The sequence below is a fragment of the Macaca nemestrina genome, chromosome 4 (assembly GCF_043159975.1).
Source record: "Macaca nemestrina isolate mMacNem1 chromosome 4, mMacNem.hap1, whole genome shotgun sequence".
Taxonomy (NCBI): Eukaryota; Metazoa; Chordata; class Mammalia; order Primates; family Cercopithecidae; genus Macaca; species Macaca nemestrina.
This window is the reverse complement of record NC_092128.1, coordinates 170,278,590-170,305,353: the sequence shown is the minus strand read 5'-3', so window position 1 is coordinate 170,305,353 and position 26,764 is coordinate 170,278,590. Positions and strand designations below refer to the sequence as shown.

The window sequence follows — 26,764 nt, the reverse complement described above, 5'->3', positions numbered from 1 at the left end:
TTTGGTTTGGTTTTGAGAAAGGGAGAAAAAAATAGGAAGCCCCAAATATTAGTAAGGAGTTTTATTTCAAAATCCTAAAATTTAGAGATTGAACAAGCTATGAAATGTATAGGGAGAAAAAATAATAATTAGTTGAAATCTTAGTTCTATACATAGTGGATTAATTATAAAAGTTTCTCCAATTACTTCCTTTGTGGTACACATACCCTTTGAATGTGAGTTTTCATAATGCAACCTCTCACATCTGCAAGTGTGTGGTGGAGTCTTGACCCAGTTCTCAAAAATGTACTGGCCTTGTGACTTGTTCTGTCCTATAGAATGCAGCAGATGTGTTGCTAGCCCAATTTCAAGTTAAGTCTCATCTAATTCTGCCTATTCTTTTAAAACCTTACTAGTGCCAATGCCATGTACAAAAGTTCATACTAGCATGACAGAGAATGAGAAACTTAGTAGCAGGCAACCTTGCTTCCCCTAATGCTGGAGAAAGCACATATTCATTGACTGCTCAATTCAGAAGTACAAAAGGACATATCTGAAGGGTCATCGCAAGGTTCAGAATTCCTCATGGACTGACCAAGGCTTCTGCTGCAGGAGCATCACACACAGTTCAACTCTGACTAATCCTACTCCTTCCACTTCCTTCCAGGTGTTGTTCTTGAGAGCACTCCCTTATATATACCAAGTAAATGCAAATCTCTATTTTTGCATATGATTTCTAGAACACAGGAAGACAAACTTAGATGCCAAGAGTAGACTTAAAAAAGAGACTATAAAGAGAAATTCGCATCTGTATAATTGGCCAGATGGCTGATAGGTGGAGCACAGACAGCTCCCAGTAGGAAGTACTAGTGCAATTGTTAAACTTTCATTGATGGAAGGAAGTGCATGAATGAGTGCAGCATGATTTCAGAGTTCACGGAAGGTAATAACTATAAGGCTCATAAAATGGATTGATTTTTGCTGGACACGCAATATTTTAGAAAATGAAAACAAAAGCTGAATGTGATTAATTCATTCATTTATAGCTAAGTGTGAGAGTCATAAGGCATTTTAGCAGCACATAAAGAGATCCTCATTTCCTATAGCCATAAGGCAGAAATAGTTGAAGATAAAGCCCACAATTTCATTATAAGAATAGCAGAGCTAAAAGGAAGGTTGTATCCAGGTGCAGTGGTGTGTGCCTGTCATTTCAGCTACTCAGAAGGCTGAGGCACAAGAATTGCTTGAACCTGGGAGGTGGAGGTTGAAGTGAACGGATAACATGCCATTGTACTCCAGCCTGGGTGATGCAGTGAGACTCTTTCTCAAATATAAAATAAAATACAAATAAAAGAAAGGTTGAATTCTCAAAATCAGCAAGTCTGTGAAGTCATGTCAGTGTCCTTATTCAAGAGGAGGAAGACTTTACAAGTTGATATGGGGATATAAGGGCCAATGCCTTGAAAACTGTGAGTCCCCAGATTTTTCCGAACACTCTGGGCCTGCAGAAAAGCTACACTCTTCCCACATGAAGGCCAGCTAATGCCCCTGCACTGGGAGCTCAGCCATATCCACTTGCTTACACATTATCTATGGTTGCTGTCACATTACAACCGTAGAGTTGAATACTTGAGATGCAAAAACTCTGTCTCTCAAATCCTAATATATTTGCTGTCTGGCCAATTTTAAGAAAAACTCTTTTAATCACTGATACAGAGGACTTTGACCTTGATTCTAGGGTCCTGAAATTTCATCACACTCTCCCATTCCAGGAGAAATGATAAAGTGCTGGCCCATTTGTAAGTCACAGTAAATTCATTGGGTAAATGGACACCCTTGAGGGCTATTTCTTTAGGTCCAAGCATGTTTAATTGAAATGATCATATTGGCCTTTGGCATGATCATCAATCTTACTTCTCCTGTAAGGTAAGACCTAGCACAGTGAGGACACTCAAGTGGAAGCCTTGAAACTGCCCAACTATTCCTGCCTCACCAAGAGAGTGAATAAAAAGCAGTATTACATCTTAAGGAGAGCAACATGTATTACTGTCAGTCTTAAAGAAAGACTCTTAAAGAACTTAAATGATGTAGGTATGTTTTTTCTCAATGCATCCATGTCACCAATTTGTCTTCTATAAAATCTAAAGGAATCCTGGAAAAATTCTTCTATGCAATCTCGAGGGATCCTGGAAAACATGAATAGACTATAATCTCAAGGTCATGAAGCATGGTGCATGCATTCTTTTGATTCCTGCGTGTGACTGGTAGGCCTCCCTGGTCTCTGGAGGCAACATATTCCACACTTAAGAAAATAATTCCAACCCATTTCCTGAGTAACATGCAAGTCTCCCAGCTATAAATGGGGCCTGGAGAAGGAATGAATCCCTATCAGGTTCAGGTTACAATGAAAGCAGCCATGCCACCTGAGCCATAATACCTATAGAGTCATGCATTTGAGGTATCTTTTGTGGTGTGGGAGATCAGAATACGCTACTCCAGAATATGAAGGATTGTTGAGCTAAAGGCAATGAAGAAGTAGTTGCAGGAAAGATTTCTGCCCTTTTCTACATGCATAAAAGTAGGACATAGATTCATAAAGACAAAAGGTATAATGTCACTCTTCTACCAGGGAGAACAGAGGTAAAGTTCATTAAAGACAACTTTAGACCTTTACTGGCTTGTATGTGGTACCAGAAGAATCTACACTAACATGGTTTACTAATTAGCCTTTTTTTTTTGAGACAGAATCTCACTCTGTCACTCTGTCACCTAGGCTGGAGTGTAGTGGCATGATCTCAGCTCATTGCTACCTCCACCTCTCAGGTTTAAATGTTCAAGCGATTCTCCTGCCTCAGCCTCCTGAGTAGCTGAGACTACAGGCAAGTGTCACCAAGCTGAGCTAATTTTTGCATTTTTAGTAGAGACAGGTTTTCAGCATGTTGGCCAGGCTGGTCTTGAGCTCCTGACCTCAAGTGATCCACCTGCCTAGGCCTCTGAAAGTGCTGGGATTACAGGTGTGAGTCAGAATTCTCAATCCTGAGACGATGGCCCTGATGGAATGGAGCCCAAAGGCATCATTGAGAGTAACTGGAATGAGATTGTTGACAGCTTTGTTGACATGAACCTCTAGGAGTTTCTCCTCCATGGCATCTATGCCTATGGTTTTGAGAAGTCCTCTCCCATCCAGCAGCGAGCCATTCTATCTTGTGTCAAGGGTTGTGATGTGATCACTGAAGTCCAATCTGGGACTGGGGAAATGGCCACATCTGCCACATTGATTCTGTAGCAGATTGAATTAGATCTAACAGCCACCCAGGCCTTGGTCCTAGCACCCAGTAGAGAATTGGCTCAGCAGATACAGAAGGTGGTCATAACACCTGGAGACTACATGAGTACCTCCTGTCAAGACTGTATTGGGGGCACCAATGTGCATACCGAGGTAATGAAATTGCAGATGGAAGCTCTCCATGTCATCGTGCATACCCCTGCACACATGTTTGATATGGTTAACCAGAGATACCTGTCTCCCAAATACATCAAAATGTTTGTACTAGACAAAGCTGTTGAAATGTTAAGCCATGGATTCAGGGACTAGATCTATTGACAAACTCCAAAAGTTTAACAGCAATATCAAGGTAGTTTTGCCGTCAGCTACAATGCCTTCTTATGTGCTTGAGGTGACCAAGAAGTTCATGAGGGACCCCATTTGGATTCTTGTCAAGAAGGAATAGTTGACCCAAGAGAGTATCCACCAATTCTACATCAATGTGGAACGAGAGGAATGGAAGCTGGACATATTATGTGACTTGTATGAAACCCTGACCATCACCCAGGCAGTCATCTTCATCAACACCCGAAGGGAGGTGGACTGACTCACTGAGAAGATGCATGCTTGCGATTTCACTGTCTCTGCTGTGCATGGAGATACGGACCAACAGGAACGACATGTGATAATTAGCTTTTATCCGCTGTTTATTTGCCTTCCACAGGTTGCTGCTTCTAGAGTCTCAAAGTCCTTTTCTTTTGTCTTAGTACTTATCTAAAAATTTACTGTTTTATTTTTTAAGATGCTGGATATGCAAATAGAAATTCAAAGCCGCCTTTTTGAAAACTACACATTCCCTGGTGTCTCACACATCTATATGAAATATACATGTTAATGAACTTCTGTTTGTTTTCCTTTTGTTAATCTGCTCTTTGTTACAGTGGTCCTTTTTAACTAAGAATTTATGAGGGTAGAAGAAAAATTATTTTTCTTCCCTTACATTTGTGACAAGCCTTAGTCTCAGAACAACAAGAGAGAACCCTGGGATTCTGTATCTAAGTCATACTATCTGTATCTGCATTCAGAAAGCATCTCCCAGCATGTAAAAGGGCTCTGGTAGAGACTGAGCAGCTGAACCTGGCACATCAAGTGACCGTGTGACCAGAACTGCCCATCTTGCACTGTATACATGTTATTTTCACAAGCTCCAAGGTCAAGAAGGCCTAGCAGTAATGCATTTTAAGAAGAAAGCAATATATATGGGATCGGGCACGAAGAATCTCAGAGGGTGAAATTAATCTACACAGCGGGTCGCCCAGACCATTTCATTCTTCCTTGTTGCACCTAGCATCTCTCTTTTGGTGTGGGGGAAATTTCTTATGGCCACGTGACAGAGGAGGAAAAAGGCTGAGTTTGTTTCCCAAGGGCCTCACCTTTGTAAGTGAGTTCAAACTGAAAATCAGTTACTGTACAACAGCGCCACTCATAGATGTTGCAAAATGACTGGTGATTATACATTTACCGATCTTAGGGTGATATAACTCGTCATCCACTTTGCATGGAAATAGAAAGTCCATGGTAGGAGTATGTACAGATACATTTACAGAAGCTAATGGTTTGATTGGTTTGATAGAGCCTTGAAGGAAAAAAGATAGGAAGAACTGGGACATGCAGATGAACTTAGAGTAATGGGAACAAAGTATAAAGATCTATGTATGACATTTTAATGCCTACCAAAGAACATTCACAAAGAAGAGGCACTAACAGTGCAGATTTAACAGCAGCTTATTGACATCAGCCAGCATCACATCTATGCTCAGACACCCTTTTGCTGCAGCATAGACTCAAGCACAGAGTAGTCTTGGTAGTAGAGCTGGAGCCAGGCAGGGCCTGACAGCATGGAATCCCACTCGATAAGGTTGATCTGGCTACTTCTCTAGTAAAATGCCCAATGCCTTAGCAACTGAGATCAACTGTCAGTCTCTAATATGGCACCTTAAAATAACCCACCAGGCATTTAGTAGCAAGTTGCTACCCTTGAACTTCTGCTCTAAAAGGGACATGATTCACCTCGATTATAACTGGCACATATTTTAGTTATTGGCTTCCTTTTCCCAACCTCAAGACCTAAGCCAGTTATACCACCACAAAGTTTACTAAATATTTGAGCCATCACACAGGATTCTGCTTACAATCTCTTCAGATAAAGGCAATCATTTTACACAAATTAACATAAAAGAAGGAGAATACAACCACAAAGTCTATTGGTCTTATCACATACTATATTCCACGACGTGCCAACAACTGTCAGCCGATGGAGCAAATAAATGGGCTTTTCCTTTTTTCAGCTGTATCAAGGTAGCATTGACAAATAAAAAATTGTATATATTTGGCCGGGGCTCACGCCTGTAATCCAAAACTTTTGAGAGGCGGAGGCGGGTGGGTCACGAAGTCAGGAGATTGAGACCACCCTGGCCAACATGGTGAAACCCGTCTCTACCAAAAATACAAAAATTAGCTGGGCATGGTGGCACGCGCCTGTAATCCCAGCTACTTGGGAGGCCGAGGCAGGAGGATGGCTTGAACACGGGAGACGGAGGTTTCAGTGAGCCAAGATCTTGCCACTGCACTCCAGTCTGGGGACAGATGGAGACACTGTGTCAAAAAAAAAAAAAAAAAATTGTATATATTCAAGGTGTACAATGAGTACTTCTGGGTTATTTAGTTAATCTCATATTTTAGGATTATAAAATCTAGAATTATGTAGATGAAATAATTCAACATGGTTTTTCACGATGCGGCAAAAATTGTATATCTATATACAAAAAATAAACGTGAATCCCACCTTGCACCACATGTAGAAATTGTAAAACATCTCCAAGGAAATGTCCAGAAAAAAAAACCCAGGAGACAACCTTGGATTAAGCTTAGACTCAATATCCAGCAACATGGATCATAAAAGGAAAATTAAATATATTGGCATCCAACAAAATTAATTTAAAAAAAAAACAAGAACAATTTGCTCTTTGAATGACACTGTTAAAAAATCAAAGAAAAAGTCACAGTCTTGGAAAAAATATTTCAAAACATATATAATGAAAGTCTGTTATTAAAAATATGTTTAAAAATTTCACAACTCAATAAAAAAATTAAAAATGGGCAAAATATAAAGCTTTATCCAAGGAAATATGTGGACGCACATTAACATATGATATGATACCATACATCATTTTAATTTAGGGAATGCAAATTAAGACTACAATGAGGTAGCAAACATCTGTTAGAATGGCTTTAAAACAAAACTGGCAGTATCGAGTTGCGGTGAGCATGCAGATCAATCGGAAATCTCACACAATGCTAGTGGTAATGCAAAATAACACAGCCAATTTTGAAAATGACACAGCTACTTTTGAAAATATTTTGGCGCTTTCTCATAAAATTAAACGTCCATTCAGCATACAACACAGCAATCCCACTCCTAGGTAGATGTAAAAGAGAATTGAAAGCATATGTTTGTATAAATATCTATATACCCATGCTTATACCAGTTTTGCTCCTAATTACCCAAATGAAAGCCAAATGTCCATCAATAAGGAAAAGATTTATACAAATTATGGTACATCTATACAATGGAATAAAAAGCAGCAATGCAACAACATTAATGATTCACAAATGTATTAGACTAATTGAAATAAACCAGAAGCAAGCAAATGGTAGTACATACAGTATGATTTCACTCATATGACATTTTGGAAAAGGCAAAACTATATGGACAGAAAATAGACCGTTGTTTGTTAAGGGCTGGATATGGGAGAAAGAACTGACCACAAACTTGCATAAGGGAAATTTTTAGATGATGGAAATGTTCTATGTCTTAAATGTAATGACCATTTCTTGATTACATGCATTTATCACAATGCATAGAACTGTACAACCAAAAGGAATAAATTTGTCTATGAGTAAATTATATCCCAATACAAGTAATTTATTTAGTAGCACAAGAAGAACTTAGGACAATTTCTGGCACAAGTAAGTGTCCAAGAAACACTAGCTGCCATTGTTATCATCATCGCCATTATTGAAATGAGAGAAACAGTTTTAATAAGTGAATAGTAAGTTACAATAATAATAAGTTACAGTTTTTATAATATAGGATGAGACAGTAATATAAATTTATTCAGTTTCTTAGTCAAATATTTAAATGGTCAAATGAATAAGACTATAAAAGCACAAATAATCTAAATCTCAAATCTGCATTTAGAAATAACAGTGAATATTATATAGTTTTTTTTACAGTATTCTAACTAAATTTTCAAAACAGATTAAAAGTGTCTGTGCATGCATTTTATTCATGCAATGTTTATTGACCATTTATCATGTGTAAATCCTATGCTATGCCCTGAGACTATTAGTGCTATGACCCTGAACTGAACCTATTAGTTTAAAAATTATCAGTAATAACTTTACTCTTACATAATCTAGTGTATTGTATAATCAAACACGTAAAAGCAGTTAAGTCAAAAATATTCAGAAAGAAAACCAGGGTCAAACTGAAGACTGAATGTATGTTTATAATTTTTATAGGAGAATTTTTCTGTGCTATATCGTTGGTGGAAGTCAAGTCAACTGGAACAATTGGATAAAGTATGTATATAAATAGTGTTCAAGTTAGGAAAAACACTAATGAAAAAGTTTAATGGAAAGTTGGGATCTAGTTATGTTTGAATAAAGAATGTTTCAGTTACTATGGCTACATTACAAATTATCTCAAATCTAGTATTTCAAAAAAATACTATTTTACTAGTATTGGATTCTAGTAAACGACTGTCATGGATTCTGAGGTTCAGCATGGCTTGCTTCTGCTCCATAATACCTAGGGTTATACTTGGAAAGGCTTGCTGGCTGGAGGCTGGAATCTTCAGAAGGTATCTTTGCTCACATGTGTGGTTGTTGACGCAGGTTTTTGGCTGAAACCTAAACCAAGGTGTGGATTAGAACTCCCACAGTGGCCTCTTCTTGTCTAATTCATGTCTTAATAATAGTTGTAAACTCAGTAATAGCATTTCTAAAACCCCAATTTAAAAATGGGCAAAATGTGTTAGTTTATTTAGAAGTATTTTTACTTAGAAGTTTATTTAGAGGGACCTGCACCCCTGGCTCATGACTGGGAAGAACACCTCTGAAGGCTGAATATCTGCATCGAACTTGATGGAGTAAGGATAAATTTTACTCTCCACTGACATCTAGAGGGAGTGTTTCTGGAGAGAAAGATTTGGACTTCTTTCTAGTGTGATGGCTGACAGCAAACATCCTCAGAGAACAAAGTGAATATGGCTAGCATTTTTTATAACCAGACCGTGGAAATGTCATGGCGTCATTTTAGCTTACTCTATTGGTTGAAGTAGTCACAAAAATCTACTCTGCTGCCACAGGTGGGGTTGGGGATGGCAGCACATCACCGTGGGCAATGGAAGGAGAATCAAGATCACATGAACAAGAGCATAAAGGACAGGCCATTTTGGAAGATGCCATCTTTCATAAAACCTGAGTATTTGTCATCGGATTATATGAATATTGATGTAATTAGCAATTGGTGAGTCCCCTTTTGGAAATATAGTAATTGACATCAGAGCTAAGTGAACATTACAAAAGTGGCCTTAAATATTTAGGTCCCCAGCTTAGTCAAGGGTCTCATTAATCATTTTCATTCTATAGGAAAGTTGGCCATTAATATTCAGGTCATATAAGCAAAATCAGATATTTATAGAAAGCCAGAAACTCACTGTTTAGCAGACATGCATTCATAACATGATGTGCTAAGCACTAACTACACCTAGTAAAGACATCATGTTTTCCATATAAAACTACTATATTAAGTACTCTGCTAGCATGAGTATTTTCTTTTACCACACAATGACCTGTATTTTACTTTTGGAGAAATTTTTACTCAGCTTACAAAATGTTAGTTGGATATTTACCACTTTTATTACCTTCATGGAAGTCCAGCTCGACTAATATGCCTTTTGAAGAATGAGCTAAGATGAGGCATTTGATAAATTTCTTACAGCTATTGTTTCCCTTGACATTATTTTTATGGGATCATATTAAACATCACAAAATATCAGTTTACAATGACTGGAAAATCCCATTCCCTTAATAGTGAAGAAGGGTAAAATCTTCCAAAGAGTATTACATATCTCCAAGCACAATATACCTTGATAGATATACAGCATGACTTTTTCTTAATATAGACAAAATTCAGCATATTGTGGCAATAAAATAGGAATGCCAAATGTCTCTTTTGCCAGTATCCTTTCTTGAGGTGGCTACAGTCCCATTCCCGTTTCCCTTTGAAAGAACTAAGTTCAACGTGCACCTAATAGAGTGGTGGGGTTACTCATTAAATCTGTTTTATATTCCAGAGTGTTGGAAGAGTGGGGAGAGAGTAGTTTGGGCTGATGGGATGTTGGTAGAAAAAATGTAAGTTATTTCATTAAAGATCCTTCTTCTCTTGTTCGATGTCCAAATGCAGAGGATTTGTAGAAGACTCCAGGACTCCAGGTGACTCTGAAATACTTAGCGACAGTGGAAGATACTATCTAAGAGGAGCTTGGAGCTTTGGCTCACCACAGGGAAGAGCACCGCTGAAGGCTGACTATATCTGCACTGAACTTGATGGAGCAAGAATAAATTTTACTCTCCACTGACATCTAGGGGGTTGTAGTTTACAGCAGTTGCCACCATGATCAATATAGCTGGTTTTGTGAGACAGAAAGTAAAGTCTGAACAAGTTTATAGCCTCAGTGCAAGTAGCTGAAGAACAAAACCACTAACTCCATGTGAAAAAGGATATCAAGGTTTTTTAAAAACAATAAAAAATGACAGTGTTGTAGACCTAGTTGTGCATCATATAAAATCCTCCCAGACCTACGAGCTTATGTATTTATCCTGTCTTAGATCTTGGCCCTTGCCTATTTTCTAAGGGACAGACATAACGATAACTCAGGGACTTCCCAGGTACAGACTACTCTCCCTGCTCTACCACCAGTAGAAGTTTGGCAGCCACATGCAACGCACTGGCTGACAAGGAAAGACTCACCTTCACATGGTCACACTGGACCATATAAAGGTTATCTGCTTCTTCTGGCTTCCCAGGCTGACCAAATGACACATCCTCGATGTGAAATGTGAATGAGTCAATGCTCCATGGGGCACACTTATACCAATGAGAAACAATATGAGATTTTTCTCTTATTCTCAAAATCTTAGAAACAAAATAAGAAAAAAATAGTTCACCTAAATTAGCAAACTTTTTCCTATAAAGCACCCACATTTTCTTGCAAATAAATACGTTAACCTGGAGAAATGTCACTAACATAAAATGAACTTCTCAATTAATAAATGCCAATTTTGATGTATTTCTAGCACTTTCAAGCTAGAAAAAACGTGAATAGTTTTAAACTGAAGTGTTATACACTTTAGTTTTACAGTTTTATAGTTCTGGTAAATATTTGGCTTCTATGCTTTTAAGTTACCATTGTAACTCTGAAGCCATATTTTGATTTAATCCTGAAAGATTTCAAGAAGAAATCATGGACTACAAAACTTGTATAGAGTAACTCTTTTGTGTTAAGCAAATAAATGCAATGTTAAAAAATTCTGCATTGGACAAAAGTAAAGCAGTTTAGCTTACTCAAATAAAACAAGCTGAATGATGATCAGTGTATTCTTCTATATGTTATTATATCTTCAACCTCACCAGACTTTTGGCTGATAGTCACAACAGTGTGTCCTAAACTTTGTATTATCAGTTTTGATGTTTGTTTTCACTACAACTGACCATAAACACTTCAAGTTATAGACTGTTACTGATACTATTTTTCTTTTTAATTATTAATGTTATGTGAAGTAACTGGTATATAGTAGGGAATCAATAAAGATTAGAGAAATTAACTTAAGAGGAAAAATGCACATTTGAAGCTAAAAATAAAATACTCAGAAAGGAAGTATTATGGGAGATATTTTAAGGACTTGACATTTCATTGATTAAGATTTTTTTTCTTCGTTGTGTAGTATCAAAGATCTTTCAAAAATTACAGGGATATCGACAGAGAAGAACATATTTAGAAACATCACATAATGATTCCAAAATATTATCTTTACTTTTAAGATTTTTTTTAAACTCTGTAACATAAACTTCCATGGGAATGGGATCACTTAAGGATAAGGAACTTTGGATTGCTACAGAGCCATAAATTACAAATTCCAACCAGTTGACAGATTGAGCTTTGAAAAAAAAGAAAAATGCAAACTCAAAAGTTTAAAACGTAAACATGTTGCCCAAAACCATTAAAAAGTCAGTTTGCATGATACTCTCAAGGTTGTTTTTTAAAAAGGCTATTTGTTAAGTAAAGACAGTATTGTTCACCCTTTGAAGCTGATTCCCAAGGAGAAGAGGTGCCCTTCTGTTACTCGCTATGAAAATAAAAATGAAAATGAAAATATAAGGTTTTCTTTCATGCTTAGAGTTGTCCTAGGCCTGTGCTAATGCTTTCTACTGCTTTATTTCTAAAATTTTGTATATAGCTATAGGAAATCTTTTTTTTTTCTTAAGACTTTAATGCCTGGTTATCACACTACTGTAGAATTACTTCTCTATGAGGACCTTATCAGTGGGATTTAGTAGGCAATTCAAGAAGATAGCAAGCAATGAAAAGATTTGGAATTTTTCTGGCTGTGAGATAATCAATGATGTTCTATAAAATCCTGGGAATGATATCATTTTGGAACTACTTGCTCTGTGGTTGTTATTGAGTAATTTTATGACTTTTAGACAAATCACCACATTCATTTATTGATACAAGATTTAATTATAGGGTCCTTGTTTTACACATGACAGCATGCTAGTGGGCTCTTCTGTTGGTTGAGGGGAGAGGAAGTTACAGGCCTGGACATTAAGCGACCTGCAGTTTCATAGAGGAGATGACACATGAGTCCAATTACAAAGACATTGTAGGAAGTTCTAAGAGTCTCACTCAAGGCTCTCATGTCTGCTCTTCTTCTCTACACATTTGTCTTTTCCTCTCTCATCATTCAAAATTTCATCACCCATCCAAGATAGCGTCAGAAGTTCCAGACAAATACATTCCATTTTAAACTACAATTTTCCTGTTTTCAAGTTACTCTGTTACTGTTCTTCCACTGGAACTCTTTCTCCACTTCCCTTGAACTTATATCTCATTGGATCTCTCTACTTTTTCTTTACCCACTATTCTTTTCTCCTTATTTTTCATCCCATCAAGCTTAGATTTCATGATCCAATCTTTAATTACTTGGAGAATATTTGATCTTTCTGAATTCTCCTCTTCCAAAAACTCTGGCAAAACCCCAAACCAGTTATACCCACTTTCTTTTTGCCAGCACACATAAAGCTGAGTGTTGCACATAGGTATCAATATGAAGTTACCTATTTCAAACTCAACAGAGTTCAAGTAAGTTGATTATATTACATAATTTTTCTACTAGGTAGCCTAGAGCCCCCTTCAAATTCGTCTTGCTCAAAAATAACACTCCCCCTGGGAGAACATTTCCCCCTGTATGTTTCTCATCTCATTTTATGTCAACCCCATCTACCTAATTACCTAAGCCAGAAATCTATGTGTCACTCTTGATTGCATTGTCTCTCTTACTTGACAATTTCAATCAATCTCAAGGTTGAGTCAATTCTGGTAGATGTATCCACCCCTTTTTCTAAAACTGCACTGTTACCTTTTGGTCAAGCCACCATCATATTTTGCATAGGTCATTGGAACAAACTCTTAATTCACCTCCTTACTTACAGTCTGCTTTCTTGCCAATACTTTTTAATATGTTGAGTCCTCAGTAACATTTGAAAAACGCAAATCTGATAATTACTTCCTTGTGCTAAAAAGAATTTAATACTTTCCCATCCCATTTAGGAAAATGTTGCATCTCATGAACACTTACAAGCACTGTATCCTTTGGCCACACATAGTTATTCAGTATAATTTCTAATTGATGTCTCCCCGCTTTGCAGTCTATATCTGGCAATGCTGAATTTTTTTATTTTTATTTTTAAATTTAACTTCTTGGACAATACTTCATCATTTCTTGCTTCTGAAATTTTTCTTTAGCTTTCTTTTTGACTAGACAGTGCTTTCTTCTTCTTCTCTTTGTTTAACTAAATTCTATTTACCCTTTAGATTCATGAAAGTTTTCTTGAAACATATGGTCTTCATGTCATTATACCAAACATACTTCCAAATTCTTATGTAATAGCCACATAATCCACTAGACCACTGGTTCTGTGAAGGCAGAAAGTACATCTAATCTGTCTCAGCCTCTGTCTGGGATTTGCAGGGTATTCAGTGAATACACTGAAAGAATGAATGATGACGAAATTCTTACAGGGAAGTTCTATTCATATGATAGAATGGTTGGAAAAGTGGGTTAATACCTTTTAATGATAGCAGTGTAATCAAAGATATTAAATACTACAAACATTAAAGAATAGTAGAGAATGTTACTAAGAACGATATACCAACAAACTTGACAGAATAAAACAAATAGACAACTTTCTCAAAAAATACAATTTATCAAAGTTAACAATAAGAAAGAAAATCTGAATAATCCTAATCTCCATTAAGGAAATTAAATTTGTCACCATAAAGAAAGTTCCAGGCTGAGATAGTTGTACTGATAAATTCTGTCTAAAACTAAATAAATAAAATCAAGGTTATACACACATTTTCATTAAAAAAAGAGGAGGAGGGATGATCATTTTATAAGGTCAGCCTAATACTACATGAAAAGGTGAGAAATACCTCAATGAAAAAGAAAATTACAGACCAATGTCAGCCATGATTGTATTGTTATGAGTTGAATTGCGTTCTATTAAAATGCATGTTAGAATTCTAACCTCTAGTGCTTAAAAAGATCTCAAGGGATTTATTCTGAGTAAAAAAAAAATCTAAAAATATTACACACTTCAATATTCTATTAATACAACATTATTTTCTTTTTTAATAGCTTTATTTTTGAATTATAATTATGTATAATTATAGGAGACATAGTCAGTATGCATCTATCATATACAGTGTGAGATGATTGAATCAAATATTAATATATCTAGCATCTTAAATACTCATTATTTACTACTCCTATTTAACTTCAACTTGGATCTTTTGACTGACATGTCGTCATTCTTCCTTTCAATCTCACCCCTGCCTCACCTCCAGGCTCTGGTAACTGCTTTTCTACTCTCTGCTTCTATAGTTAGATTGTTTTAGTTTTGCATATAAGTGTGAACATGCAGTTTTCCTCTTCTGTACTTGGTTTATTTCACTTTGCATGATGTCTTCCAGGTTCACCTATGTTGTTGCAAATGACAGAATTTCCTTCATCAAAGCTGAGTAGTATTCCATTGTTGATAAATGCCACGTTTTCTTTATCCATTCATCTGTTGATGGACATAGGTTGAGTCCATGTCTATTATAAACAATACTGTGATGAACATGGGAATGCAGATATCTTTTAGATGTACTGAATTTAAGTCTTTAGAATATATACCTAGAAGTGGGATTTCTGGATCAAATAGTAAAATTTGTTCTCTATTTTTTATAATTTTGTCATTTCAAGAATGCCATATTTTTAGTTTTTTGAAGAATTTCTATTACAGAAAACTGTATAGAGGTTCCTCAAAAACTAAAAATACAACATTATTGAAATGAAAAAACAATGGACATGAAGAACAAATTTTTGTTCTCTAGGGTTTAGGGATCTTAGAGGTGGAAGGGGATAGATGAGACTATAAAGAGGTCGCGCTGTACAGATCTTTGTGTTATCTTAATTGGAGTGGTCGTCATACCAATCTAATATAGTGCTAAAATGAAAACACTCTATACACACATTGTATTAATGTTAATGTTCTGTTTTTTTATCATATAGAGTTCTGTAAGATGTAACCTTTGGAAGAAACTCTATGTAAGTTAAATAGGACTTCTCTGTACTATCTTCCCAACTTCTAATGAATCTGTAATTATTTCAAAACTAAAAAGGTAAAAGTAGTATTTATTGCAAAGAGCCAGTATTTTAATTCATTGTGAATGAATACTTCGGAAAAATATGATCAAAATAAATTACTAGAAAACTAAAATTAAACAAAGATACATAAACTGCAAACCCTTTTTTTAGAATCAGGAATCTCTCTCCATTTTTATAAATATAATGAGAACAAATATGGTATATGAAGAAAATAATTTCCAAAAGACTATATATTTTTATTAAAAGTATATACAGAGCCATCGATATTGAGAATTGCTAATATACTATTTGTCTTTCTGCAATCTCAGCTAAACAAAATGTATAAGTGACATGTGATTTCATGCAATGAAAAACTTATTTTTGACACTTTGAGACTACTTTGTATAAACACATTTAAAGATTTTGATACGAATAAATGCAAACAGTTCATTTCTTCCCTGTTAACATGTCTAGGCCAGGTTTTATTCACAACATTCATTTATTCATAATTATCTGCACTATTTCTAGATTCCTGTTTTAGTGACACTCATTGTGCCCAAAACAATCTGCAGAGTTGTATTGTTAGAAACAAAACAAGAGCATTTAAATTAATTTCATCTAACTCACCATATTTATTTTTAACTGATATCCAAAAATGAAGTGATGATGTACTTTAAAAACATATCTTCAGTGATTCCACCAGTAGCTAGTTCCATAAATTTATCCTTTTTATTACATTTGAATTATCTTTCAGTAAGAATGGTGTTCAGATCCATGCATTTCTTATGTGTGAAACATTTTTGGTAAAAAATAAAATAAAATTCCAAACCTTTGGTTAAATGTTTGGTGATAACCTTTTGAAGGTGTTCAACAACAACATTATCACCTACCTCATTGGTAACTGTTATTAGCTTGCCATAAAACTTGTAAAAACTAGATTCTGTAAATTCTCAAAGTTTCATTTTCTGTCATTGAAAAAACTTGTTTTATTTCTACAATACCTAGAAATATTAACATCATTAAATACATACAAAATATCAGATAAACAAGTTACCCTGGCTATCACTGAACAGCTTTAAATTGTTGGACCAAACTGATTTCTTAAGAAGTGAAACATTAAAAGTGTGTTCAATAATTGAAGTGCTTTCCACAGAACTTTTGCTCTCCATGAATTTCATGGTTCTGTATGTAATAATGTGACTTTATAATCGGCTTCCATATTATTACTTGATACATAAAATAATCTTGAATTTAGTGTATTGGCATTTACTTAATCCACAGAATGTTACCATGCTATCAACGACTTTTTAAAGCTGACATTTAATGCCATGCAAGAGTTTTTTGATAAAGAAAACTGTGTTGATTTGCATTTTTTAAAAAGCACCATATCTGGGCAACCATTCAAGAATGTTTTCTGTGATAAATATTATGCCACGGAAACATGTACAAGAGATGTAATCTCTAAACTACACCAGTTGACGGTTCATATCATAGAGTTCGGATCTAGTCAGTTTACATGAGCAATGAAGAAAAAAGTTATGTAATATCAATGTAAATTGAAATTGGACTACACTAAAAGAATTTCCATGTCAGTAGTATCAGTGCATTAGTATAATCACAATGAAAAAAACACTTCACTAGTTTTAATTGTTCAATGAGTTGATCTTCTATGTCATCACTCAGCTCCTGAGCATAAAGTGTTATTGCAAAGTGGTATTTGATTGACTTCATAATACTAATTCACACTGCATTTCCAATCAAATATCTTTAATACCATACTTCACTGTCTCAGCAATTGTATATGTTTTCTCTAGTCTTAGCAACCCAAAGTGCTGTTTTACAATAAGACACATAGCACCAACATTCATATGTGAAATGCTGAGCATCTGCTTCTGTAGGCTTTTGAATTCAATACTCTTACACAAAGAATGTGGTTTTGAAAATTTATATCTTTTATGTAAATACCACATAGGTGTTGATTGTTTCATCCCTTCACTATACAATGCAACTCCACAAATGATGCACCATAGTTTTAGCATAGTATTATCAATTATGGTTAGAAAACTGATCTCAATATACTAGGATACACACTTCTAAGTAAAACAAGTATGAACTCTTTTTGGTCTTTAGCTTTTCTCCATTATTTAACCTAAAATGTCTGTAGTTGAGAATCTACGCCTTCTCGTAACAAGCCCAGAGAAACTTATTTCTGTCCGTGTTAATTAGCATTAAACTTAAATAATGTAAATTGTATTTTCTTAGTATAACTAATAACATTAAATTACAATTTGAAAAACAGGCATCATTAAAAAGTAAAGTGCACCTAAATTTTTTTTTTGTAGCATCCAAAGGCTTATATTTTCTCAAAATTTTACATACACTAGGGTTATAGTGCACAAACTAACCTTAAAGTGTCACCTGTTGCTATGTGGTTCTACTGCATATGACTAGCATACAGCTTAGAGCATATGTGATCCACAATTAACTGTACCATACCCTGGTCAGAAATAATCCCATTGATCAGAAACCTATATGGTCTGGCAACGTGAAATTGCTGCAGATATTCTGAAACACTTCCTCTCAATTTTTATATTTATCTTGCCTTAGAGCTCTCCACTAACGCCAGTCCAGGAGATCATGCACTGAGCAGGCCAGGTCTAGAGGGCAGAGCAAACATTTAAAAAATGCTGCAAACATGTTAGCTACATATTATGATATCAGTATAAAGGAAACATACAGGGTGATGGGAGCAAATATTATAGCAATCCTGCTTACATCTCAGGGTCAGGAAAGTCCTAAGCAAAGATGAATGGGTTAGGGCAGCCTTCTAGGCAGAAAATGAGGAGACATCAAAATGCATGTGCTCCAGGAATGGAAAAAAGCCTATAGTTGCTCTAGGTTGTGAGACAGAGGAAAGGCCCAGGAAGTGGACAAGAAGCAAAAGAAGAACCCAGGCATTGTGTACCATAATAATGAGGCTAGATTTGTCCTAAAGTTTGAGAGATGACATTAAACAAAACACAGCAGGTTGTGGTTGTGAGGGAAGATAATCAGATTTGTCCCACGTGGGCCTGATTGAAGAGAACTCTGTTGGAAAGAGCCTGGGGCCCAATGTTCCACTGACTGTAAAGCATAGTGGGTGGGAAAGAGACCAAAGAGGAAGCCCCGTTTTTAAGTTCAGGGGTGTATGTGCAGGTATGTTACATAGGTAAACTTGTGTCATGGGGATTGTATCAACTATTTCATCATCCAGATATTAAACCTAGTACCCATTAGTAATTTTTCCTGATCTTCTCCCTCCTACCACCCTCTACATTGAAGTAGTCCCCTCAGGGTGTATAGCTCCCCTCTGTGGGTCCTTATGTTCTCATCATTTAGCTCCCACTTATAAGGTAACATGTGGTATTTGTTTTTCTCTTTCTGTATTAGTTTGCTAAGGATAATGACCTCCAGCTCCATCCATGTCCCTGCAAAGGAAATGATCTTGCTCTGTTTTATGGCTGCATAGTATTCTATGGCATATATGTACCACATTTTGTTTATCCAGTCTATCATTGATGGGCATCTAGGTTGATTCCATGTCTTTGTTATTATTAATAGTGCTGCAATGAACATATACATCCATGTATCTTTATAATAGAACAATTTATAGTCCTTTGGGTATATACCCAGTCATAAGATTACTGAGTCAAATGGTAGTTCTGTCTTTAGGTCTTTCAAGAATCACCACACTGTCTTCCACAATGTCTGAATTTATACTTCCACCAACAATGTATAAGCAAACATTCCTTTTTCACTCCACACCCTCGCTAGCATCTGTTCTTTGCTTGTTTGTTTGTTTGTTTGTTTGTTTTTGAGATGGAGTCTTGTTCTGTCACCTAGGCTGGAGTGCAGTGGCATGGTCTTGGCTCACTGCAACCTCTGCCTCCTGGGTTTCAGCAATTCTCCTGCCTCAGCTTCCCAAATAGCTGGGATTACAGGTGCATGCCACCATGCCCGGCTAATTTTTGTATTTGTAGTAGAGACAGGGTTTGCCATGTTGGTCAGGCTGGTCTCGAACTCCTGACCTCAGGTCATCCACCCGCCTCAGCCTCCCCAAGTGATGAGATTACAGGCATGAGCCACCATGCCCCACCTTGATTTTTTAATAATAGCCATCCGATTGTTGTGAGATGGTATCTCATTGTGGTTCTGATTTGCATTTCTCTAATGATCAGTGATGTTGAGATTTTTTATATATATATATATAATTGTTGGTCACATGTATATCCTCTTTGGTTCTTTTGGTTTCATATGAATTTTGAAATAAATTTTTGACAATTTGTTTATACTGTGTGTGACCAGTTGTGATTGGAATATATTGTAGAAACTCAAGTAAATATCTTCGAATGACTCAGTGAATCGATTTATTTGGGATGCTTTAAAAACAGTATAACTTTTTCCTAATGCAGAATGTCCTAGTAGAAATAAAAAATACAGTATATCAATAATTCATAGCATTCCCAAGAAAGGATACAAGTAATTGTATCAAGTAAAATGATAAACTAATGCAAGTCTTAATGATGATGCCCAACATCAAGTCATTTTTAAGAATCACAAGCAGTGTAGCAGTATTATTGCTGATGCTTTAAAGCTGAGCCATTTTTTCTTAGATATTTATAGGATGACTTTGTAGGTAAAATACAGGAGTAAATACCTGCGCTAGATAGTTTTATTTCACAGTTATTCATTCTTCCTTTCCTGTAAGAAAATTATACATTGTTGCTCATTGACATCAGGCTTAGGGGCCTCTTACGGACAGACTATATATAGTCTGCTCTATTGATGTTTGACCTGACCATGTGATGTGCTTGGAGTAAATGTAGGCAAGATGTATATTGTTTTTGAGAAGAAACTTTACGAGGTACTAATAAAATTTCTATGCCTATTTGTTTCTGTTTTCTGTATGGGTCCTGGAATAAAAATATATGGATGAGGATTGCAGCTGACTTCAGCCTACATGCAGTTTGAATATTAAGTAAGTGTTGATTTATTATTGTAAGCCTCTGAGATTACATGGATTGTTGTTTCCCCAGCAAACCTGGCTAAACCATTCCAACTGCTACAATTTGACTAAATAAATGTAGTATGTGTGGCAGAGACTTCATCCTTATTTGTTTATTGCTGAGTTTTCAGTTCCTAGATGTTACTAGCACACAGTTATAACTCAATGAATATTTCTGGATGAATTGAATTAATAGAATGGTGAAAGGAGAGAATAAAATAAGAGGATAGGTACCTTCATTATGGGGCACATTTTGAAAGTCAATTTAGCAATAGAAAATGAAGCTAGATATAGAATGAGGTCACATTGAGAAAAGCTAAGAATATCAGTTGAGTCAGATTTTATGCAGTACAAAATAATTCAGAATTGTATATTTTTAGCAGATTTTTCATTATTCTTCAACTCACTTTAATCTGTTGTCTCCCTCTACTAGTCCCCCAAATGTCTTCTCAATGTATATATTTAAGGTTTAATCTTTCTTGACATTTCATCAGCTTTCAAAAACGTTTACCACTAACTTTTTCAAAGCAACTTGTTTCTTCTAAAATGCCACACATCTGCTGATTTTTCTATTTACTCCCCTATTCTCTTCGGGCATTAAGCATTGACATTTCATCCTAACTCCTCTTCCTTAGCAGTCCATACTCGCTTTCTGGTTGACTTAATATGTAATCACAGTTTCAATCCTACCTATTCAGGGATAGTGGATACAATATCACTTCTAATATTTAGCTCTAGCCTGAGCTATAGGTGAATGATGTCTATCTTTGGCAACTGAAACTAGTTTTCTTTAAAAGACAAAGGCAAAGTCAAAGATATTATACATTTTTTAGAGATTGCATAAAATGAGTTGTTCTGATAAAATGATAGAGGTAGAATCCAAATAAGAATAAGTTGAAGAATTAACCTGTGATGAGGAAACGGAGGATAAACACAGACATCCTTGATGAAGTTTGTGATGGGATACAGGTTGGCAGCAGTAAGGGAAAGTGAATATTTTTCAGTTCAAGTACATTTCACATTTGCATGATTGGTAGCAAAAAATAAATACATAAAAACTATCAATAGCTTTTATAAGAGGTAATTATTATGTTAGAGGGCTAAACACTACAAAATTGGCATGCATATTAGATTTTCCCCCAATTTGATACTCAAAAAAAAAATTTTTGCCAAGTTGTAAAAGTAAACATTGTATTTATGGGTTTGTTATTATTCATAGATTCAGTATACTGACTGCCATTCATTAAGCCACTTGAACATGTAACTAAGGCCTCCCCAAGTTTAAAAAGCATAATTATGAGGTACAGAGTAACATATAATAGTATATTCTATACAACTCTTTCCATCTGGAAATGAACATCTACATTTACATGCTTGAGATACTTGCTGGGTGTGATTGTCAATTTTATGTTGACTTGGTGCCTAGACATTGCTGTGAAAGCATTTTTTAGATGTAATTAACATTTAAATTAGTAGCATTGGGGGTAAAGCTGATTACCCTCCATAATTCAATGGACCTTATTCAGTAAGGTGAAGGCCTTAAGGGAAAAGATTCAGCCTTCAGACTCAAGACTGCAACATCAATCCTTCCTTAGGTCTCCAGACTATTGGTTCTGCTTCTGTGGAGATCACTGACTAATACACTGGGATTCTCTCACTTTGCAAACACAAATGGGAGGCAATTTGGAAGGGACTTATAAGACTTTTAAGACACAGGCAATGTGGTAGTAGTTCTATTCACTTAATGAATATTCTTTAAAATATACTTTCCAATATATATTCTCTGTAGCATTAATGATATATTCCACAATATGATTAAATTAAAAAATAAAAATTATTTTAAAAATAATTTCAAAATAAAATTTAAATTCGACATTCAATTTCAAGATGAATATATAATATACAATATATAAACCAACATCTATTTATTTCATTTATGAAATCAATTCCAGTTGCCCCTCTGTATAAAACAGATGAGGTCTTATAGAATCTCAGGTATGACATTTTGGCCATGTGTGCTCTAATTTTCCTTCCTTCCTTCCTTCCTTCCTTCCTTCCTTCCTTCCTTCCTCCCTCCCTCCCTCCCTCCCTCCCTTCCATTGCTGCTTCTGCCTCTGCCTCCTTCCTTCCTTCCTTTCTCTCTTTCTTTCTTCTTTTCCTTTTTTTCTTCTTTCTTTTTTCTTTCAATTTTTTTCTATTTTTAAAGTTACTTTGGTAGGCCTCTTTAGAGATAATCTTTAGAATATAATGAAATATGAAATAAAAATAACGTTTAATATTCTTCATTGAAGGTAAGTAATAATTGAATAGTCTCTCACTATATTTTCTTTACCCCTTTTCTACAAAACTATGTAATTCTGTTTATCAATCCCTCAGGTCTTGCTTTGAGCTAGATGGTAAGATATTTACTACTCTATAGAATAAACCTTAATATTTAGCTTCTAAATATCAATTTTTAAGCCAGCTTGAGGACAGCCCTTTAGGTATATCTAATGCAAAGAAGTTCAGTAACATTGTAGTTAACTGGGAAAAGGTCATCAGTGTGCCTGGCATTCTTGTAATCATTCTATGTCATATGGTTTGGCTCTATGTCCCCACCCAAATCGCATCTCAAATTGTCAGGGGAGGGACCTTCAGGGAGGTGATTGGATCATGGGTTTTTTTTTTTCCCCATTCTGTTCTTGTGAGAATGAGAGAGTTCTCATGAGATCTGATAGTTTTAATAGTGGCAGTTTTTCCTGCGCTTTCCCTTCTCTTCTGCTGTCATGTAAGACCTGTCTTGCTTCCCCTTCCCCTTCCACCATGATTGTATGTTTCCTGAGGCCTCCCCAGCCATGCAGAACTGTCAGTCAATTAAACCTCCTTCCTTTATAAATTACCCAGTCTCAGGTATTTTTTATAGCAGTTTGAGAATGGACTAATATATAATGTAAGTAGATCCTCCCCACAAAGGGCTGGCAAAGGACCTTTTACATAAACAAAGGGTTAGACAGGAGCCTTGCCATAAGTCTCTTCATCTTAGCCATCAATGGTCCAAAACTGTTAAAGGAAAGGAGAAAACTGGTCCCAGAAATGATTCCGTTTCATTCTTATTCTTTGTTAAACTTGTTCCCAAACTGAATGTGAAAGCCAACAACTGAAAGCCCCAATCATAGTTTCCACCAAAAAGATGCCAGTTTTGACAGTTCCTCTCATCTCCTGGAAGCATCTGATTTAGACGGCTCCATTAGTAGGTCAAGTGATGTTTAAATAACACTGTCCCAGCTGCAAATTGATTCAGTTTACTTTTTAAATCTCCGAATGTTTTTGTTGCAATAGAAAGTTTGGGGACCAGGCGTTCGCGTTTGTAATCCCAGCACTTTGGGAGGTCAATGTGAATGGAGCCCAGAGAGTTCAAGATCAGCCTGGGCAACATGGTGAAACCCCATCTCTACAGCTTAGGAAACAGAGTGAGACATTGTCTAAAAAATGTAAAAAGAGAGAGTTTGTAATTTCTAACTCTAATTTTTAAAATTATGTCAAGAACTGATTTTAAAAAGAACAGATTAAAATGGAAATGGAAATACATTACTATATTATTACAAGTGTACACATGTATCTGTAACAGTTATACTCTGATAATGAAAGGCAAGCTCTTAGTAGAAATAAAATATATTTCTATTACGTAATTACTTGCTTTTGTTGCTTCCTGTGGAATTCAAAGTGAGTTAAACAAATGAAATGGCTGAATCATTGGCTTGCTTTTTCTATGCAGAATTTAAGAACTAAAGCTTTGTGATGATCAAATATAACATTCTGGACTTCATTACATTAAACAGTCTAATACACATTTGGTTTTACATTTATTAAAATGAATTTCCTTTAGACACTTTGAATTTGCCTTCTCTGAGATCCATTTATGAATTAGGCTGTTTGGCCAATGACTAGATATCAAGGAGTGAATGAGAGAACTGTTCTCATTTGCTTCAGTAAAAATTCAGCCACATTCTTTGTATGGGGTTGATTTGTTTTCCAATTCTAATTCCCAGTCACTCCTCATTGGTCTTTCAAAGACAGACATTTGTGTAAATGACAATATGCAATTATTTCATAAAAAGTAACATATCCTTCCAAATGTTTATTAATGGCTTTGAATTGTCTTTTGTAAATGTTTTGGATTTGTCATTTATTTTCCTCAAAAAGCTGTAATGAGGAAAATAGATATCTATATTCGAAGTCAATTCCCAATTGAAACGATGTAACTTTTTAGTCCAGGAATATACCAGGTTTAACTACTTTCACATCAGATTCAAGTTGCATTCCTATATTTAAGGCCTTATTACAAACAAACATGTGTCCAGGCAATACTGATATTCTCCTGCAACATTGAAATGAGATCAAAAAAATAAAAATTCTTATTCTATTTCAAATTTCATCTTAGCAAAAACAGTAGCAGAATGGAATAATGTCCAAAATCTAGTTCCAGGTGCAATTATTATATGTTTCTAAAATTTGCAGAAATGAAAAGACTATTTTGAGCCTTTTAGAATAGATCATTATGATTCCACATGGCTAGCACTGACTTATGCTAAAGGCATTATAACCTGTGATATCATGTGAAAAACAAAATAATTCCAGCCTTCACACAAAATGTTTCTGATGTCATTGACCTAGGACTGTTGCTTATTGTCTGTAAATGATCATTTGCTATAAATGTATTTATGCTAAATTGAATTATTTAATGTTAAAAATATTCTACCTGAATATATTTTAATACATTAAATATATTCTTTATAAGTAACATAGATGGTTATTTACTTACAATAGGATTATGTCCAATAAAGTAATCTTAAAATGAAAATATAGTAAGTCAAAACGCATCTAATAAATCTAACCTACCAAACGTCATAGCTTATCTACACTAGCCCACCCTAAACATACCCTTCACATCTACATTAGCTTATGATTGGGCAAAATCATCTAACAGTAAGCCTATTTTATAATTAACTGTGCGATAGCTCATATAACATATTGAATACTGAATGTGACAAACAGAGTGATTGTATGGAATCTAATGAATGCTTATCACTTTTGTACCATCATAAAGTTGAAAAATTCTAAGCCAATATTATAAGTTGGGGACTGTTTGTATTTATATTAAATATTATAAATATTTAATGGAATAAATGCTTTGTGAACATTTTAGAGTAAGTTTGAATTACTGTTTCTCTGAATGACTTGTTTTGAGTAGATACAGTTATAAACTGCCATAAAAATAGATCTTTTACATGCTAACTAATTGCATATTTTTTCAAGTAAAATTATGGTAACCAATACTGTGGTTAAAATACTCTTGTGTAATCGAAAGAAATGAGCAAAGACCCAGTTAGTCGGGCCTATGTGTAATGCGTACTGCTGGCTTGGTCAGATAATTTTTTAATAACTTTAAAATAAAGTAAATTAAGCAAACAACAACAAAAACAACTAAATTTGACATTCAATATTTAGACCTGCTATCTCTGACTTTAACTTTTTTTTTTTTTTTTTTAGATGGAGTTTCACTCTGTCGCCCAGACAGGAGTGCAGTGGTACGATCTTGGCTCGCTGCAACCTCCGCCTCCCTGTTTCAAGCAATTATCTAGCCTCAGCCTCCAGAGTAGCTGGGACTACAGATGTAAACCACCATGCCCAGCTAATTTTTGTATTTTAAGTAGAGATGGGGTTTCACCATATTGGCCAGGCTGGTCTGGAACTCCTGACCTTGTGATCCGCCCACCTCAGCCTCCCAAAGTGCTGGGATTACAGGTGTGAGCCACCACGCCTGGCTTGACTTCTAAAAAAATAAAAACTAAAATATAATTTAGTATAGTTTAAAATCAATTATCTGCCCTGATGGTGACATATTTCTTCAATGAAAATCAAACAATTAATAAATTATTCATTCTAAATGTTGTCTTTAGCTAATTTATTTTGTTAAAAGTGTTTTCATATTAAGCTACAGATTGACTGCTTTTCTCACTGTTCTCTTGATTTTATAAATGTAGTCTCTTGATTTTATGAATATATATTTCCCAGATTTTCTAAGAGATTGCCAGATTATGAACTCTTTACCCACATAGAATTCATGCTGTTTAATTTCTTCTACATGGGTATTTGTTTAGTATGTACACAGTGGTTGAAATAAGCCTTTGTGTGTAAAGAAATGCATTAGAAAAAGATTTAAGTGAAGATTTTCAATGAACAAACTCGTATGGGTTCACAACAAGCCTAGTAACCTCTTAAGAAAGAATCTACTAAGTCTTTCAAAAGTTTTGATTATAAGGCTAAATTAATGATTGAAATTTAATTCTACACATGGCTAAATAAAACTGTTAGCCAGACAATAATGGGGCTATTTTTCCCTGTAAATCCTTCATATCTTTCTAATAATGTACTGTGTGAAAAGTTTTAAAAAT

The 26,764-nt window shown here is 35.3% G+C and overlaps 1 long non-coding RNA gene and 1 pseudogene across 4 annotated transcripts in view; one reads left to right on the top strand and one right to left on the bottom strand.

Annotated features, from left to right (window-relative positions):
- Positions 1-26,764, bottom strand: part of LOC139362600 (uncharacterized) — a 391,421-nt gene that overhangs the window by 266,464 nt on the left and 98,193 nt on the right. The window lies entirely within an intron of this gene.
- On the top strand, positions 3,368-4,022 carry LOC105472955 (eukaryotic initiation factor 4A-I-like; annotated as a pseudogene).